The sequence below is a fragment of the Pipra filicauda genome, unplaced genomic scaffold, assembly GCF_003945595.2.
Source record: "Pipra filicauda isolate LSUMZ 115617 unplaced genomic scaffold, ASM394559v2 scaffold84_size4826128_pilon, whole genome shotgun sequence".
Taxonomy (NCBI): domain Eukaryota; kingdom Metazoa; phylum Chordata; class Aves; order Passeriformes; family Pipridae; genus Pipra; species Pipra filicauda.
Window position 1 is genome coordinate 391,851 of NW_024105031.1, and position 13,853 is coordinate 405,703.

Below are 13,853 nucleotides of genomic sequence, written 5' to 3' on the forward strand. Positions count from 1 at the left end.
CTCAAAAAAAATGCTGGGAAAATCATGCTTCTCAACAAGAAAACAAACCCCAAAAGCCAAAACCAACAAACAAATTACATTATAATTATCAAAGAATTCCAGAACAGGATGAGGTTGGAAGGGGCCGCTGGAGGTCATCTTCTCCAACTCTCCTCATCAAGCAGGGCTACTTGCAGCCAGTCGCCCAGGACTGTCCAGACTGCTTTTGAATATCATCAAGGATGGAGATTCCACAACCTCCCCGGGCAAACTGTGCCAGTGCTTAGTCAACTTCATAGTGAAAAAGTGTTTTCTGATGTTCAGACTGAGCCTCCTTGTTTCAGTTTGCACCCATTGCCTCTTGTCCTGTCAGTGGCACATTTGAAAAGGCTCCATCTTCTTTACACCCTCTTGCTATTTAAAAACTTGGGTAAGATCCCCCTGGGCTTCCTCTTCCCTAAAGAATTTCATTTTAACAGAAGCTATACAGTAGATACCACCACAAATGATGACGTACAACATACGTTAATCTTGCCTTCAAAAATATCTTTTGTGTTAAAATAAGTTACCTATCCAATAAAATCATTGAAAATGAAATTTGTAAAGGTGAAGAAGTTAGATATGATTAGTTGACATTTCTCCAATGCACAACTTATTTCCTGGACTTTCGGGTTTTTTCTTCAGGAAGAACTAAGGAATAAAGAAGCAAATGGACATCTAGCTGAAGGCTTGCCTATGTCTAAATTTTCACCGTTCAAGAAAAACACGATTTAACACTATTTTTAGCTAAAACAGTCAAAAAACCTGAAAGAACATTTAGAAACAAGGTTTACATTGATTCAGTTTAAAATCAATAGACTTAATATAACTCTAAACAAGACAGAAACCAAGGAATTAAAAAAAAAAAAATCTATCTGGACACATTTTAATTAAGTTCAAAACTAATTCAACCAATTCATCAGTTTTTGTAGCCTGCATTTTTAGAAAATGCTGATGATTCAAGCCACTGTATCAAGGGTATGGAAGAACATGGAGCAGAAGCTGGAAGAAAAGAGCATAAGGCTTGCAAGCCAAATGTTTTGCTAACGGGTGAATGAAGTGCTGGGCAAAGTTAATCTGTAAACTCAGTGGAAATTTTAGGACTGGATGGCATTTACACTTGAAAAACAGATACTAATACAGTCTCTCCACCTATAAGCAGCAAATTTACCTTTTTCTATTTTCTAGACAACTATTTTTTGTTTCTTTTTGGTTTTGTTTTAAAACTTGCTTCCAACAAATTCAGCAAAATAAATTGAAATGCAGTAACAGCAACTATTATGCAATTGAGTCTTCTCTCCATTACTTATCACCATACACTACTATTTCTAATTTCATTTCATTTCAATAGATACACAGCCAGAAAGAATGCTTATTTTGTAGCCTTTGTAATTGTTACAATATAAATGCTGAAGTTACTTATCTATATCTTTGATAGGAATCTGATAAACATTATATTGTTTAAAAATAGCCATCTTCTTGCTAGATATTTTTTCTCTTTTCTTATTTGCATTAAGTAAGCTCTAATCAGTTTGGTAGTGTGCACAACACGTAGCATTCACTGCACTTCTATAACACATCCATTTATCCAAGAAAAAAAACCCTTTCATGTATTTCTTCTTAGTAACTCAGTGTAAACGGCTACTAAAATTTGACATTATCGGTGCCCATTATGATAAGAAAAATGAAAGCAGATACTGAAGTATAGTAGATGGCTAGACAGCTTCTGTAGTTGGACAGTCCCACATCACTGTGCTACTCACTAATCATCTCTGTGTGTTTTCTCTTTGAAATATTCTTCTATTGCTGAGCTATAACAAACAAACCATGTATGGATGATTATGCCACTGCACTAACAATTACAAGTTGGCCCTTTTCCATTTTGCTTGTTAAAATCTTCATTAGTCATGTGGAAAGCTACTAAGCCATACAGAATCTACAAATGTTACAGAAACGTATGGAAACATTTAGGACTGAAAACAATCCATTTAAGCATTTATGTTTCTTAGCCACAGGACTATAATGCATATCAAATAACAGAATTAAATTAACAAGCAAGTGGTCTCTTACCAGTTAAGTAATGAACTGTCCTCCTACAAAGTACTAATATGCAAACACCTTAGCCAGGAATTTATGCATTGTCATGGCAAAAATAATTCTCTTGACATAAACCACTAAGACAAGTTTATCTACACTTCTTGAAGTCTTAAAAGTAATTATTCTATCATTTTACTGTGCTTCATGCAAATTTTTTACATATTCATAATGCAGTCTGTCTAGTAGAGTTTTAATTCAGTCCAAAAGTCCAGTTATTTAATACAAAATTTGCATCAAATTAACACCCTAAATAATAATAACAAAACCAAACCCCAAACAAACAGAACCCACTTTGCTGAAATATTAGCAACAAACAGATCACTAAACATAAGCCAGAAGTTTTCACGTGAATAAGGAAAAAGTCAGTTTGACAGTGTTGGAAAGAACCACAGCATTAGTATAAAGACAGGTAATACCGTAGCAAAATAAATTAAAAATTCTCAAGGCTAAGAGACCCCTGCAACCAATAATTTTTAAACAGCACAGGAAGAAAAAATATCCTCTCAGGGGGTAGCAGGCGGAATAAAGTGTGTGCATTCTATTCAACTGAAATGTTTCAAAATTCACAGTAAAATCATAATTTTGAAGACCCTAGGGTGAAAGGGGTTATGTAAATTGAACAAAGCCAGTCCCAGATTTTGGGACAGCCTCATCGCTCTCTGGGATATAGAACTGCATACAGCTGACCAGCTTCCTGAAAAAGTCATGCAGCTACCAAGCACACAAAAAGATCCAACCTGTAACTTACAGCAATATTTATATGTTTCTGCACTGTTTCTCTGGGCATTGGGCAGCTTACAATTCCCCAAGCCCAGAGGGAAAAAAATTAAAGTTATCTTCAGAACCAACGTGAGACACGTGGGGCATGGAATAATCCTAGGAACTTGTAAGGCACAGTACAAATTGCAAACCTCTCAGATACATCAATAAGGTCAGGTCACAGTGTGTAAGGCGTCACATAAAAGGTAACAGTACAACTGCCAAAAGCAGCCACGAACACAGAAGAATTAGGATGTGTTGACAAGAGGAACTCAAGCTCAAAGTAATTCCCCTTAGCCCACACAGGGGTGTGGGGACCTACTCCTTGTAAGTTCTGCAAATACTTGGCATGTTTTTACTACTGCGTCCATCACTGATATTTATACACAGTGATGACCTCGTTCTCTAACACAGTGAATAAACATGAGAGAAAAAAAATCAAGTATTTTGGTTGTGTATTTATCAGCATTTGGGCTCATTTAAATACTACTTGAATAACAACTATCTTTCTCAGCTGAGCAGAGCATCAGGTTGGCAGACTGTGCTTCAGTTCTTCTCAAAGTGACAATTAACCTTGATATCAGTCTGCAAAGTGCTCTGTACTAGCAGCAGAATAAAATTATCATTATCATATAAATCATAAAGATTCTACTGAAACTGAGATAGCTGTCATCCCTCAACTATTTGTATTCAGTAAGGAGCACAGCAGATTGTTGCAGAACATCTTCACCACACTGTTGGCTTTGGAGGCTGCACCTGAAAATGTGTGACACAGGTATACCAAAAGACTCACAGTTACTATACATTATTAATTAAATATCTCTTAGGGAGGTTTGAGACGCAGGAGATCATTATACTTGAATCGTGAATTTAAATCTGATTTGCACTCCAGTAATTCCAGACACAAATGAGATTTTCAAGTTGATTATGTGATGCCTATCAGCTAGACAGTTTCCCATCCCAATGATACTTGTGATCGTTTGATCTTATTCTTCCAAGATTACTGCTTACAAACAAAAGCACAAAAAAACCCAACAACAACAAAACCCAAAACTCCAATTTTGCTAACGCTGGATCAAAATTCAAAATAGTCCTCTTACATGTATGCTTAAATCATTGTGTTGATAGACTGTTGAGGAATGTACTCAGACAACCAGGACTGCAGCAGTTCTGTCCACAACGGCCCATTGAAATGCCTTTTAAATAGATGCTTCTTCCCTTCTAGGCAGCCCGGACACACAGGGAAGGAAGAAAATTGAGTCATCTTCCCTAAAAATTTCCCATTTTTAAACACACCATGACAAGTGACTGTGAAAATGTTTACAGCCATATGACACTTCATTTTTGTAATGCGCACACTGTGTGTCAAAGTGTTTTACTGTTCTTGCTGCTACCGACAGGACATTGGTGTGAATAAGACATGGCAGTGAAGCAAGCCTTCTTTTAGAAATATTTTTATAGACTGACAGGTCTTATTTTGTCTGTAACAGAACACAAATAAACAAACAGACAATTGTGTGGAAGGGCACATTGGGTGTTGCGTTTTTACCCCCAGCAAGAGCTGACTATTTTCTCTGAGCTAAACTACAGCAGATCTTATACAAGTACCTCAGGAAAGGGAGACTAAGAACCCAGTCTTTGTACCTGTGGCACAAACTCACTCCAGAGGATTGTTTTTGGCAGGTAATGTTGTAGATTGTATGCAGGAGATACAAGAAGCCACAGTTGTGTTTCTGACCCAGGAAGCAATATCAGTTCTCTGAGAGGTGCGGTGTTAAAAAGTGCACTCCCACAAAGCATTTCGAATGAGCAAGCCCAAGCGTATCCCATGATGTCCCCTGCAGAAAAATGAACTTACTTCAATACAAAATGGAGAAAGGCTAACTTTTCTCCAGTAATCAAAAGCCAGACACACTTCCAAAAATGGTTCAGTCAAGAACGCCCTGCTTTTCTAGCTATCCAACAAAATCTGAAATAATGGGAATGGTCCATTTTCACACTAGAGACTCAGGCAAAATTCCTGTGCAAAACTCAAGCCCAGTTAACGTCAGCCAACAGCTTAACCTAGAACACTTAATGAATCCCATCCACACTCAGTTCACGTTACTGCAAAAGCTAGTGCTGCATTTACCATAGTGGTTCTGAAACTAATATTCTTGTGAACCCATCCTGGCTGCAAGCCCCAAATTTCAAACTTTATTTTTAATCCCCGGTTTGCAACTCTAAATGCCACAGCTATGAGCTTAGCAATCAATTACTTATATCAACAATTTTGAAATTGCATGATAGGCAGCCATCTAATTTTTCAGTCATAAACTTCTCTGAAAATTAAATGCATTACATTCCATCCATCCTCTCTTCATAGGTTATGAATATATATATACATACCTAATTTTATAGATAATACATATAATTATCCTATTTAGGCTACCTATGATAGCAAATAATGAGACTGTACAGAATTTTAAAATTCTCTGAATCACATCTATGGTAAAAATGACCTTACAGTTGACACCATGTAGTCATCTTAAGCATACTATAATTATCTTTAAAAACCCAAATCTATTTAGCTCAGAAGTACAAAGTCCTAAATACTGCCTTCTTATGTGTAAACAGACTAATCATAAATTAGTGTAATAAAACACTTAAAAATAAAAGCCATTTTAGAATTAGAACGTTTTAAAATGTAAAATAAATCCAACATTACCATTACTACAGGTAACACACATTACCCATAGAATTTTGATACATGCAGAAAATACTGCACTGGTGTCACAGAAAGAAAAAATTTCCTTTGGCAATTTTAAAGTTATAAGAAAAAGGATAAAAATCTCTATTAGATTTACGGTGTTTATATTCAGTGGTGATTACTGTCAATACCTCCCAAACAAAAGTTAAATCGAACTTCAGCTAATCTTGCAGAAATAAAAAGCCCTCCTTCCCCCAAAACCAACCTGTACTAAAAATGAGGCAATCATTTTGAAAGAATGAAATTATTCACTACTTCTCCACTGAACAATAATATTATTTTCTGATAAAGAAATTTCATCATGAAGTCACTACTGAATTTTATACAAAAAGATTGTCTACAGTCAGATAATCCAGAACAAATGCCTTTAAAAGCTTTAAAATTCTTAAATGCTATACTAAGCTCCAAATTCCATAAAAGTTACAGTAAGATATAAATAATTTTAAAAAAGGAACATTAACAACAACACCCAAACCAGAAAAAACCTGGAGAAATTTTAAGTTGTTGGTTGTGTCAAGTGTTACTCAAGAGTAATTGCTGTCACTGTGTACCACTTATTCAAATAAAAATCTACTAAATTAAACACAAACCCTTACATTTCAGTTGTAGCTACAGAATCACCATCTTGATCTCCACAATATTTACAACATTAAAAGGCTGCAAGTATCACAAAAGCATACTATCACTCACCTATAGCCTCCTCTAGGCACAGTACGTATCTGAAGTTAATAAAGGCCACATAAATGTGGCTTTTGTACAGAGCAGATACTGAATTATGTATTTGATTACATATTTCTCCCTAAAAAACCAGAATGTTAACATTAATCAGAGGAAACTTCGGATTCTGGCATAAATTTGACTATCATATAAAAGGTAATATTTAAAATACATAATGCCTTACCACACAAACACGAGTTGCCATATGTGAGGCACTGCTAAGCATGGTTTCTATTAAGCCAATACACAGTACCTGGCTTCTTTCCAAGAAACGTGGAAGTATTTAAAAAACCCTGTTTAATCCAATTCCACAGCCTTGAAACAAAAATAAATTAAAGTGTTGCAAGAACTGTTAAAATGAAAAATTAAAGGTATGTAAATAAGTGAAAAAAAAAATGTCAGAAAAAATGAAAACAAAGATTATTTCAAGTAGATATCTTAATTGTAATTAGCAACATTTGGCATGTTTATGATATGATTCAAAGCTGCAGCCAATTAGATACCCCAAAAAGCTTGTAACAAAGCTGCAAATGTGTAACTACAGCATAAATAAGTTTTATTGCACACCAAGAAAACAGCACCCAGATCAATTTCATAGTTTGTTTCCAAAACGCTGTAAAGCATGCTCTGGTACTAGTTCATGACTTTTTAGTCTTAAATAGCAGCTTTTCTGCCGGGAGATTTGGGAAAACAATTTCATTAAATTCAGACTATTAATTGTTAATCTGTATACATTCCATGTATACCAAGAATAAAAGAAAAATTACAGTGTTGCCTTAGACTGTCATGCCTATGCAAAAAAACCCTCAAAACAAAACCAGCAACAACAAAAAGCCAAAACAAACAAACAAACAACCCCCCCAAAATAATAAAGTGCGCTAAGTTAATAGCCGTTAAAAAAATGTACAATTGTGGTATTGAAACTGAGAAAGACTGATTTTTTTTTTTTTAATTGATTTCCAAGGAGAGGGAAAAACATTTTTACTTTGGAAGGAATAAGAGGCACACAATAGCACTCAGGAAATGACATGAATTTGTCATATGCTTTTTTAAAGTTTTCTTAAAAAGGAATTTTTAAATATTACAGAGAAGGGCAGAGTTCTAATTCTGCTCAAATGTGAGTGTACTGAAGACTACAGTGTTAGGCACTTCTGAGATTGTGCCATTTATTTAAGGAAACAAATATTTCATTATCAGTAATGCTGTCAGTTCCAACCAACAGACAAAATATCTTCCATTTTCTTCCATTTCCCCCATTTATTCAATAATGAGTAAATTACTAAAGGGTAATGAGTTGCTAATAAAAGCATGTTTTTTACATGATTAACATGAAATGGCAGTGACTGCTTGTTCAGTGCAACAGTCCCTACCACAGTCACACTTTCAAATAATTCCACTCTATCAAATTTCTGCAAAGAAATTGATCCTTACACAGTTTTCATACAAGACATTAGTCTATATTTGGGGAAAAAATAGGAAAAAAGCCCCACAGAAATAGCTAACTACATTTAAAAGCCATATGTTCAGATATTTCTCTGTGAAGTCTCCTAACAATGGTGTAAAGTCTCAGCCAAGGTAGTTTTGTTTCCCTTGATGGCAAGCAATGATTGTTTTACACACTTATTTTAGGTTTTGGTGGTGGGAAAAGGTCTTTCTGTGTGTTTTATGAGCGCTGTACTGAGGAGATTAGAAAAACATGCATATAAATATCAGTTTTATATTATAAACCAAATTCTGGCTCACAGGGGGGGAAAAACAACCAAAAAACCCACAAAAAAAACCAAACCAAAAACCCACCTTTGTTTAGCTACTTAGGAGAAAGCAAAAGAAACGTCTGTGAAAGGTGGTCTGAAAAATTCTGGAGCTGAAAGCATTGGGGATTGCTCTTGTACTTCCTAGGAGACTGACTTACAAAGACCAGCTGCAACTCAATATGAAACTGCTGGAAGAGAATTTCTCTGTTCAGAATTCCCCACACTAAAAGCATCAAAGTGTTTCATTTTACCCTTGTTACAGTTCTTCACACTACCTTCCCCAACTTACAATTTAAACTAGAGCTTTAGTTATCTTCCACACTAAGCACATTGCAAATATCAAGGAACCCTTCCATGTCCATCACAGGCTGCTTTTTGAGTACTTTTCTGCCCTTTCCTGCTTCAAGGAATGTGTGATCATCATGACCCCCCCTTATGCCCCAATCTCATTTCCCTGCTTCAACTATGCCATGGGATGTGCTCTGGCATCTCCCTGACCTTCCAAATCTGCACTCACACAGTGCTTGCTGAAGTATTCGTATTCTTCTCTAATATTAGTTTCTCTTTTCTTTTCCTCCTGGGAGAGAAGTTGTCATCATTCAAAAACTGGGAGAACTGGCAGAAATCGCGTGGAGGTATTGTTATGCTGGGAGGTATTAATGGATGTTGTCAGACAGTTCTTTACTTCCTCATCATTGAGTGAAGTTGCCAGACCTGGCAAGCAGCCAGCAGCAGGTTCCCTTTACTGCCTTTTTTCTACTTCCCCTCTCGTCTTCATGAAAGTTGCTAACGTTTCAAGCCACCAATAGCCACAATACATCCTGAAGCTTTTGAGTGTTGCATCTAATCATCCTAAAATCATCCCACAACCGCAAGCAGAAATGCAATCAAGTAGATATTCAGAAATCAGTTTATTCAATGAAAACAAACAAACAAACAAAAAGCTCATTGCTCTCTAATTTAATTTTTTCATATCAAACATATATTTTCAAAGATATCAGATCGCTGAAGAAACACCAGCTATATTTTAGATGGTCTTCCAAGTACACTGCATCTCGACACATGGAAGACCCATGAAAAGAAACATCTGTGCATTATTTTTTAAAGAAAGATTCTCTGTGAACACTGAAAGGTCACTTTTACAGTGAAAATAAACAGGTATTTTAAATAGATGTTTTAATACAGCTACATGCTTCAGACCTGAAAGCACAAATGACAGTCCTGCACTGCCTTAAAAGAAAATGACTAAAGGAATGAAATGATTACATATTAAAAAGTAACCTGACATTTTTCATCTGAGGTACTTCAAGGTCCCAAGGTAATAAAGCGAAAAACCCCACTAGTTATAAAAAACAGGCAAGCTAACTCAAGTGATAAAATATAATCCCAGTGCGATCGTTAACTTGTATGTTTTTGGGACATGTTTCTTGATTCTTTTGAAGCACAGAGGGACTCAAAATTTAAAAACAAAGCAGTTACAGTGAGCACTCAAATAGATTTTTCATTCATCCCTATCCTCGATTGTTAATACCTCGTGGATTTAAAACCAACAGTATCCTGCACATTAATATCAACCACTTGTATGCTTATCTTTTTGATTACATTTTGTTATTTCCCGTAAATTCTAAAGAGGGTAGGCAAAATTATATACAATGTGTTACATTTTCTCTAGAAGGTTATAGAGAACCAGCAGCCTATAAAAGTAAGTTTATACAGGCAGAAGGTAAACTCCATGGATAACAGAATGGAAATGCAGCCTGGATTCAGGCTGGAAATGTTTGTAAGAAAAAACATTCAAAGAAAGCATTTGTTACTCCAGTTTTCATCCTGCTCACACATTAGCATCACATGCATCGCAGTCACGTGTCTGTGGCAACAGACTGATGCATCCCCTAATTCAAACAATCAAAATAACTGAGCATAATTGCACAGCAAATACTTGCTGTACCTGCTTCTCTAGGGCCCTAAACTTCTCTCTCTCTGCATTGTAGAGCAAGGCTCACTACCTTCTGCCTCCCAGTCTTCCCAGGATATTGTGCTAACATTCGTTTTCTGCTCCTGATACTTGTGACATCTCTTTAGCTTTTAAGTAGCACTAGGTAGGAGTTTAAACAGGTGGCTCTGAGAACAATAACTGGAATTGATAGAATTCACGTAGTCTCTGAGTTGTGAAGATCCAGCCTCAGCATTTCAGCAAAAACAGTCAGAGCAATATTAAACAGGAATGCTGGGCTCCATACAGTCATTAATAGCAAGAGACATGCACGAGGCACAATGAACTCTCCCTAAGCCAAATAGAATATTTTGCCACTCCACTTCACTACATCACCCCAAAAAGAAGCGTGTTTTAAGTATTTTCAGTGTGATTAGTTTTCACAAGAAAAATACTAGGATCAATTTTGGGTTCTTATCAATTTTGCAGATAGTTTAAAAAGCAAGGAATTAACGTAATGATTTCAAACTAATAGAAGAGATAAGACTACACGCAGGGTTTTAAACTGATGGTTTTGGAATGAGAACCAGTCAATTTGCCAACTAAGTTGCACAGTCCTTTACAGTATACATCTGAGCCTCAAGCACTACCTATATTGCTACAGGGAAAAAGAAATAAAACATATAAAACATAATGGAAATTGCAGTAAATACACAGAAAATAGAAGAATGGTGAAAAATACACTAAAGAACATCAAAAGGAAACATGAAGGGGAAGACAGGTAATATCAGTGACTTAACAGGAAAAATTTTGAGCAGTTGCTCCAAGTGGTGTCCACTGAGAGTTGCTATTCACTTTGTGCTGGCTCTCCTTGTTTCCAGCTGTTAAGTTCACATTGAAAGAAGCTAAAAATACATTAAATACTTTCCAAATATTATTTTCCCACGTAAGCAATTGGTATAAGTTGCCACAGAGATGTTGTTCTCTTGCCAGTGAGAAGGGAAATAGTATACAATGCTGACAATAGAAGTTGTATTCTATGACATCTATTGTCTTGGACAAGAGGCAGTCCAAAATATGGGAAAGTTTGAAAAGGCATTATTTTAGCTACAAGATTTCCCAACTATTCCCTGCTTTTTGCAAGGCCATATATGAAAATGACACTTAAACATTAAGTTTTCATCGCCTGAGAGAAAAGGTATACTCTGCACTACTCAGAGGTATAGTATGTGCAACATTTCTTGTAATAAAGCTTTGGCATTTCAATGAGATGGAAAAAGAAAGAGTGGCCAATGTCTACAATTTAGGCCTATTGTCTCCTGACAAACTGAAATTTCACAATACTGCAAATTTAAAACACAAATGTACCTCCTTCGCATTCAGGACTCTCCTTGACAGCAAATTCAGCTCAACAAAAAGTAAAATGGGGGGAAGGATGGGACAACATATACTGAAAACTATCCAGTTCTTTCTGTTAAATGTGAAGCATAACAAGCTTTTTTATTACATGCCTTCCTCCAAAAATAGCAATGATTACATTGCTCAACTCCCACACTCCCCTCCTCAGCTTGGTTTTTTTATGCTTCAAACATTATACATTCTCAGTCCTGAGGAAGAAGCCAAAGTTTGTGGAGTCCAGAGGACTCTTTCCATCACCCAGTACCCAAACTACAGAATATGAATACCTAGGGAGGCAGGCAACTCTTAGTTTCTTATAACACCAAATCTTCTTTTAAAGCCAAAAGTGACAGATTTTTTTTTATGAACTCTAAAACCCACAGCTTTCCACATTTTTGGAAAGATGCTGCAAGTCGCAGCAGTGATAATCTGCCAATTACAAGGCACATTTGTGAGCAAGACTTTTTTTGTCTTCCAGACAAAGATTATACAGCCTATTCTCTTCATGAGGATGAGGCAGGGGAAATGTTAAGATTGCAGCTGCTGCAGCAGTGGAAGCTGCAACTGCTTTGGAGCTTGTACCGACTGTGTAGCCAACATGCCATTGAGGGATGCTGAGGATGATGTACTACAGACACTGTTCCATTTGGGTTTTTTTTCCTGAATGGGAAAAATCTGAAGCTTTGGCCTGCTGTATTTAACGGAAAGTCTTGCAAACCTACTTGCAATGTTCCACCCAAGTTCCAATACAGCTCCATATCCTGCCCATCAGAACTTCCTAAGTAACTACTTAAGATAGTATTCTTGAATAATAAAGCTTTCTTCATGCCTTCTATGACATTTAGTTTGGGGATTTATCACATTCCTATTGCCCAATCTTAGTTTATTTTATATATAAAACAGTACACATAGTGAAGGCAAGCTGGAATCACAACCATTTCAAGTGGCCTACATCTGTAAGGAATTTATATTTATAAAATATGGCTGGGTTTTTTTAACAGAAAATATAACGTCTTATAACAATGATCTAAATTTCACTAAACCCAAGAAAGAACGTATCAATACTTTAGGGTAAGATATACTGTACAATAGCTCAGCTTTCTTCATTATTATCTGAAGAATCATGTCTGGCTGATGTATTTATTTTGTAATGTTTAACTATAATAGAAAATAGATGAAGTTTAAATGAAAACACTGTTTAGACTATGTCAACAGAGCATAAAACTAAATGAAGTGATTCTGTATTGACTATAAAAACATATTTGATAATAGTAAAGTTACTAATGGTTATCTATCAAGATCACAACATGAAGTAATTCTGCATCTTCAGAACTGTGTTAAAGCAGCAGACACATGAAGTTAGATGTAATTTTGTGATTTTGCAAAACAGCATCACGCAGTGCACTTTATTGCTATTTTATCATTAGTGTAAATAATTCAACAAACCCAGGAAATCTCCAGCTCGCTTGGTTTTTTTTAAATTGCAAGTCACCAAAGGGCTTTCCACTAAGACAGCCAATGCTCACTTTACACTTGCTAGCAAAAGAAAATCAAATATAACACTATCTTGTATACTGAAACAACTGCTTTGTTATAAAGAGAAGGCTTCAGAAAACTAGAAAAAAATGACACTACTGTAAAAACTGCAAGCCTTTTACACTCAGTTCAAAGACATGCATTCTTCTACAACAGACTGAAGTTTTATATTCATCTCAGCAATCAGTCCACTAATAGGCATCAGTCATCAACACTGAAGTAAAATCTGCCATATGAAACTGCTTTGATGTGATTGAAGACTCACACACAGTCATAAGTATGACAGAACAGCTTAGCTATTAAAATGTTTTATCTAGCAAAAAACTGTTGATCCTAATTGACTGAAATACTCCTTGAACACTATTACTGCAAGGCTACTTCACTACGTAGAGCTTCAGTATGTAGCCACTTAACTTATATATATCTTGAGATCCAGCACAACCACGTCAAATCTTGTTAGACTATTTTCTCACACATACTTTTGTCACGAGACCAAAACAATAAAGTTGACTGTCATTTTTACTACCAGTTGCTTAGTTAATTCGATACTGAAACGTACTGGGATTCATTACAAAAGCTGCATGCAATCAGCTATTTCTTTTTCCTGCACTAATAGAACGAAACCTACTAACCACATCAGTTGAAATGGGTTGGCGGGACTGGGTGGAAGCTATTTTTCTCCACCAAGCCCAACCTCCCATCACAAGAAGTGCAGGGGCAGGGGCTCCTTTAAGCAGCACTGTGCAGCCCTGGCCCAGCTCCAACACTGACCGTATGTCAAGCTGACAGATAAGAAGCCCGAGACAGTCATCTGAAAACAACTGCATACAGCCCCTGCCACCAGACAGCGAGGGTTTCTAGGTCTACCTCATCATTCACTGCAAAGCCAATT

General features: G+C 36.2%; 1 protein-coding gene across 2 annotated transcripts in view; it reads right to left on the reverse strand.

The window, feature by feature from the left end:
- The window catches only part of LOC114000521 (ubiquitin-conjugating enzyme E2 E2), a 207,612-nt gene that overhangs the window by 180,289 nt on the left and 13,470 nt on the right, over positions 1-13,853 (reverse strand). The gene's annotated exons all lie outside the window — the stretch shown is intronic.